Consider the following 6,757-nt stretch of genomic DNA (forward strand, 5'->3'; position numbering starts at 1 on the left):
CGCCGGCCTCGGCTCCGCCGCGCCTTCCGCTCGCCCCCTCGCTCGCCCCGGCGCCGCGGAGGCAGGGGCGGAAGGACGAGCCCAGCCGCGCCGCACCGCTCTCCGAGGAGGAAGCTCCGCCGCCCGCCCGCCCCGCCGACACAGCTTTGCCGGGGCCGCCGGCCGCTGCGCCCCGCCCCGCCTGCTGCGCCGGGGGCGGGGGCCGGGATGGGGCGGGGCGGGGCCTGGGATGGGGCGGGGCGGGGCCTGGGCGGGGCGGGGCCGCCCCCCTGTGCGCGCGGCTGCGGGAACCTGGTGCTGCGTCAAGGGGGCGTGGCCGGGGCGGGGCCTGGGCTGGGGCGGGGCCGGCCCCCCGCGCACGCGGCTGCGGGAACCTGGCGCGGCGCCGAGAGGGCGGGGCCTGGGGCGGGGCCACTCCCTGCCCGCTAGGCCGGGCGCTGCGCCGACGGGGCGGGGCCTGTGGCGGGGCGGGGCCTGGGCGGGGCCACTCCTTGCGCGCTAGGCCCGGGTGCAGCACCGAGGGGGCGGGGCCTGGGCGGGGCCTGGGCGGGGCTGAGACGCGCGGCTCCGGGGCGGGGAGGTGGGGTCGGGGCTGAGCGGGAAGGACCGGGTGGCTGCCGCCGGCGGAGGAGGCGGTGGAGGCTGCGCCCGGGCGGCTGGGCTCCGGCGAGGGCGCCCGCGGCGTCGGGGCTTCCCAGGCCGTGGGAGGAGGGTTGCCTCGCTCGGGGGACGCGGGGAGGGCGCCCGGCTCCCCAGCGCCGGCCCGGCCGCGCTCAGCTGACTCAGGGACTCGGTGCGGCCCGCGGCGCCACCCGCAGCGGCGTTGGGCAACCTCAGGGGAGGCTTCCTCGTTTAGGGTTTGATGTGTAGGCATTGCTAAGGGAAGTGGTTCCTAGACATCAGATACCTAATGGAAATTTGCTCGAAATCTGTGCCTACACTTTTTTTTTTTCTTAACTGGATGGCAGATCTTGCAAATGATTGTTTTTAGCAGGAATGGTCTGGTTTCCTCCGAGTCAGACTGCCCCCCCATTGAAGACTGTGGAGTAGCCTGGGGCAAAAGCAAGCAACTTATGAAATGCGACCACAGCCAGATTGCCCCCCTCCCCCCAATTTCTGGTGCCATTAGGTTTTTCATCACACAGGGCAGCAGGATTTCCTGTACCCAACTCTTGCAGCCTTCTGGCGAGGTAGTTGATCCCTGCAGTCTCCCATCACGTTAAGCACAAGCAATCGCTATACTTTTTTTCATCCGGTGTAAATGCAGAGTTCAGAGAATGCAACGGCCAAGTGCCTTTAGATCCGGAAAGATCTGCTGGATTCTAGTTTTATGACCTTGAATAAGTTACTTAACTCTCTGCCTCACCTGTTAAAATGGGACCGAAGACACAGTAGTGTGTATAAGCTTGTTACCAGAATTAAGGGAGCTGATGATGTACCTAAAGCACCTAACTCTGCTTGTCACATAGTAGGTGACAAATGCTAGTTTTTATCTTTACAAACGCAAAAGCTTGTTTCATACTCAGCTTGACTTGATAACCTTTCCCGAACACTTCTTGGTGCCTCCCTGTTTTGTTCTTAGTCATCGGACATATAGGACAATCTATTAGCTTGCATGGGCCAGTTATGGAAATCAAGTCTTTTAGTTTTTACTGGTCTAGTCTTTATTAGTCAACTAGTCTTTTAAAATTGGGATTCAACCGGCTTCTTTTCTCTAAGTCTGCTATGTGCTCAACGTTGCTTATGCAGCTTTTCAAATGTGCCTGGGGGTCAAATGCACATCTATCTTATTCGGCACATCTATCTTATTCACCCTGGGAATCCTTCCTAATTTGATCAGGTGCTTCTTTATCCAACATAGCTCAGCTAGATACTGACAGTGTCCATCCCCTCCCATGTCCTCCTCACCCACTCTTCTCCTGCCAGCAGGACTGCCTCCCACATTTCATTCTACTCTGGGTCCTGTTTTCCACCTTGAAATTTTGTTTTATTTTATTTTATTATTTTTTAAAGATTTTATTTATTTATTCATGAGAGAGAGAGAGAGGGGCAGAGACACGGGCAGAGGGAAGCAGGCTCCATGTAGGGAGCCCGACGTGGGACTCGATCCTGGGTCTCCAGGAGCACGCCCTGGGCTGAAGGCCACACTAAACCGCTGAGCCACCCGGGCTGCCCCCATTTTATTTTTTTAAGTAGGCTCTAACCCCCGACGTGAGGCTTGAACTCACAACCTCGAGATCAAGAATGCCATGGTCTACTGACTGAGCCAGCCCGGTGCCTCCTACCTACCTTGCAGTTTTATAACCTATTCAGTCACCCCACCCACCACCCTCCAACCTCTGCCATGGACTGACATTACATCTTACGATTGGTCTTTTTCTCCTCTTAATCAAATATTAACATTTTTATTATGTAATTTCACCCCCTGTGGTTCTCTTAAGGGGCATGATGGTTTAATAGGGAAAATTATGACCTTTAGAATTAGCCCTGAATTTGAATGTTGATGCTGCCACTTATTAGAGACATGACTTTAGGCAAGTTACTTTAACCTCTCAGCTTCAATTTCTACGTCTGTAAAAAGCAGAAGATAATAGTACCTGCCTCAAATGACGTTGTGAGGATGAAATGAGAAAAAATAATGTATACATATAAAAAGTGTCTGGGAGAAGTAGATGCAGGGTATATTAGTACTCTCAAAACTGCCACATTAATTTTGGGAACAAAGTAATAAGCAGTAATTCCGCTTCCTTTCCTATGCTAACCATTGCAATCATACGCAGATAGGAGTAAAATGGAGAGTGGAGATCTGGCTTTTAAATGCACCTTCAAAGTTCATGCATATCTTTAGATGATATGCTTGGGAGCTCTTCCTCATTTGTTAAAAGTGACATAGATCATTGTGAATCCAGACAATCTGCAAGAAGCTTGTGGTTTCTTTCTATGGAAATCCGTTGATGTAATCTTCAAAATACAAATCTGGAAACTGACTCACAAGTTTCTTTTCCTTTACAGAATTTGACTTTAGATGGTACTCTAACTAAAAATGCCAGGACAACATGTTATTTCATATCTGGACAGGTTTTCAAAGGCCGCGTGGGTGCAGGAGGAAACCTGCAAGTCCTGGACTGGTGTACAATGGAGGGGGAGGATGCAGGAGTCCTGTAACTTACATGGCACCCCTGTCTTTCACCCTCATTCCATAACCAGTACCCTTCATGTCCTCTGGCTCCGCTCTGTGTTGAGGCCACTCAGTGTACCCTCAGAAACAAGGCTCTCCACACCCACTGCAGTCCCTTCTTGCTGCCATCTCCCAAAGAATTAGGGGCACTTTCCCATTTGGATTTCAACTTTGGAATAGTAACTGTCATAATAATTTTCCATCATAATGAATCATCCATACCAAAGACTACAATTACTTGTCTAAATTCATTCATTCATTCATTCATTCATTTATTCACTCATTCATTCGATCATTAACAAATATTTACTGATGCCTACCTTGTGCCAGGCTCTGTGCCAACTACTGTTAAAGGATAGTTTTTATTAAGGCTTTTTTGGGGGAGGGGGCAGTTTTAGATTCACAGCAAAGTTGAGGGGAAGGTACAGAGATTTCCCATATACCCTCTGCTTCTACACATGCACAACCTCTCCCATTATCAATATCCTGCGGCAGAGTGGTACACGTGTTATAACTGATGAACGTCCACTGACACATAACCACCCTAAGTCCATAGTTTACATTAGGGTTCACTCTTGGTGTTGTGCATTCTGTGGATTCAGACAAATGTATAATAACATGTATCCACCATTATGGTAGTATACCAGTGGTATTTTCACTGCCCTAAAGATCTGTGCCCCACCTATTCATCCCTTTACCCTTGAACTCTCATGAGACTATCAATGGATAGTTTAGCAGTGCTTTATGACATGGAAGACCTTCATGTGCAATACAATCACGTCGTTATCTCCATTTTTCCTTCAGAGTCAAGAAAACACATCTGAGTGCTAGTATGATGATAGAAATAATTTTAGGTATCATGATAAATACGGCACTCTGATAGGAAAAGCCTTGAAGTCTTATTTATTATCTGCAAAGCAAATCATTCAGAAACTCTGATACTTAAATGATCATTACTAACAAATCACTGGGGACCCTTTTCAGCTCAAGGTAGGAATTGCAATTGAGGTGCTATTTCTCATGGCCATGAGATGCTTTGTTGGGGTATTCAAGAGTACTATTAACTTACCCAGTAGTCTTTTGACTTTGTGACAAAAACAATTTCATTGGGCTACAATGTAATTAATGAAGGAAGTCAAGCAGTAATACTCACCAACTACTAATCAGTATTCTCTTAGGATGTAGGAGGAACACCTGTGTTCTTCATCTTTGGCTATCCTTAAGAATCATGGGGCACCTGGGTGGCTCAGTCGGTTGGGCACCTGACTCTTGATTTCAGCTCAGGTCATGATCTCAGGGTCCTGGGATTGAGCCCCACATCAGATTCCAAGCTCAGGTTGGGAGTGTGCTGGAGATTCTCTCCCTCTCTCTCTGCCCCTTCTCTGCTCTCATTCTCTCTCTCTCTGAAATAAATAAATCTTTTAAAAAAATATTTTATTTATTTATTCCTCAGAGACACAGAGAGAGAGGCAGAGACACAGGCAGAGGGAGAAGCAAGCTCCATGCAGGGAGCCGGACATGGGACTCGATCCCAGGACCCCAGGATCACACCCTGAGCCAAAGGCAGATGCTCAACCACTGAGCCACCCAGGTTCCCTCAAATAACTAAATCTTTAAAAAAAAAAAAAAAAAGAATCACATAAGGGCAAGGCAATTCATCAAAGAGCTAAAGTGCACTTTGGCAGCACATATACTAAAATAGCAATGATACAGAGATAATTAATATAGCCCCTGAGCAAGGATGATAGCAAATTTGTGGAGCATCCCATATATATATTTTTTGTATCTGTATGAGATGATGGATGTTAACTAAACTGTTGTGATAATCATTTCATGATATATGTAAGTCAGATCATTATGCTGCTCATCAATTATATCTCAATGAAACAGGAAAAAAATTAGACATAGAATTACCATATGATCCAGCAGCCTCACTTCTGGGTATATAGCCAAAAGAATCGAAAGCAGGCACTCAAACAGCTCCTTGTATACCAATATTCACAGCCTCATTATTCACAGCAGCCAAAAGGTAGACAGCCCAATGTCCATTAACAAATGATAAAAAAAATGTGGCATGTCCAAGCGAGGCAGTATTACTCAGCCTTAAAAAGGAAGGAAATGCTGATGTGTGTTTACAACATAGATGAACCTAGAAAGCATTATGCTAAGTGAAATAAACCAGTCACAAAAGGATAAATGCTGCATGATTCCAATTATATGAGGTACCTAAAAAAGACAAATTCATAAAGACAGAAGGTGGAATAGAGGTTACCAGGGCTGGGGTTGGGGGGGGAGAGGAATGGGGAGTTATTGTTGAATGGATACACCTTTTGCTTGGGATAATGAAAAAGCTCTGGAAATGGATAGAGCACAACATTGTGAATGTACTTAATGCCACTAAATGTACAAAAAAAACTAAGCATACAAAATTGTATGCTTAAAAATGGCAAAAATGGTAAATTCTATGTTACAAATAGTTTACCACATATACAAAAAGAATCACCCAAGAAACCTTCAAAACATACTGATACCTGGGCTCTAGTCCTCAGAGATGCTAAATTTAATTGGTCTCAGGTTAGGCAGCAGTAGCTTTTGATGTATCCCTCAGGGTATTCTAACGCAGACAGGAGGAAGACGGGATGCTTAATCTCCAGGGCGGTGAGGCTCAGCCTTGACTACACATTAGAACCATTTGGGGAGTTTTAAAATACAGTGGAGTCTGTGATTACACCCAGGATTCTTATTTAATTGGCTTGGGGTTCCTGCCTGATCACCGAGATTTTTTCTGAATTCCCTATCTGATTCTAGTAGGCAACCTAAGGGGAGAACCTTTGCTCTGGAAACACCCCAGGATCTCTGCCTTTCATTCCACTTTGGGAGAACAAGTATTTCTCTATGCTAATGATGAAATCAGGGGCAGAGTCCAAAGGCCACTTGATTCCTTCTTTTTCCCTCCACAGAGTCAGAATGCTAAAAATGGGAGAAGCAAAGACCAGTGGAGGGCCCAGGAGAAAAGGGTGAAGATCCATCTATTAGGCTCACTCTTAAGAGAAAGGCTCTTTCTTGTAGGCACCTAGCTCTTAACAGCTTCTAACATGGGCAGTGCTCCCCACTTCCTGCCTTTGAATTCCTCTCCGTCCCCAGGAGGGGCTCAGAGCTGACCTGCTCAGCCAAGGCCCCAAAAAGCCAGGGCTGCTAAGAGTATCTCAATCAAGGGGCTATATTGCTGGTGCATGAAAAACTGGCCAGCTTATCTTAAAAGAATATCGAGATGGTAGACATACACCATCCTCTGTGTGATCCTGACTTACCTTCAGCCAGTCTTTTGTCACTTATGTCTTCCGTGGCATTTGTTTTTTCTGTTCTTCTATATAAATAATGGTTCATTTTACTTATTAGGTCCCATGATATCCTGCTATCTTGTTTAGGAATGCCTTAGTCCACCCCTACTTCCTTGGAACCAAGGCCAACTAGGCCAGGGGTGGAGCAGGGATTTAGTCATGCAGCTCAAAGGCAATGTGGGATCAGGGTGGCCCCTAAAGATAAGAAGTATGGAGAGGGCAGAGGAGGCCAGTTCTG

The 6,757-nt window shown here is 47.3% G+C and overlaps 1 non-coding gene across 1 annotated transcript; it reads left to right on the forward strand.

Annotated features, from left to right (window-relative positions):
• Window positions 1–4,849: 4,849 nt before the first annotated feature.
• Window positions 4,850–4,953, forward strand: LOC140608879 (U6 spliceosomal RNA). Its single transcript, XR_012010866.1, has one exon. It is a non-coding gene; the product is annotated as a U6 spliceosomal RNA (small nuclear RNA).
• The last annotated feature ends 1,804 nt before the right edge of the window (window positions 4,954–6,757 follow it).

This window comes from Canis lupus, chromosome 1, assembly GCF_048164855.1.
Source record: "Canis lupus baileyi chromosome 1, mCanLup2.hap1, whole genome shotgun sequence".
Lineage (NCBI taxonomy): Eukaryota > Metazoa > Chordata > Mammalia > Carnivora > Canidae > Canis > Canis lupus.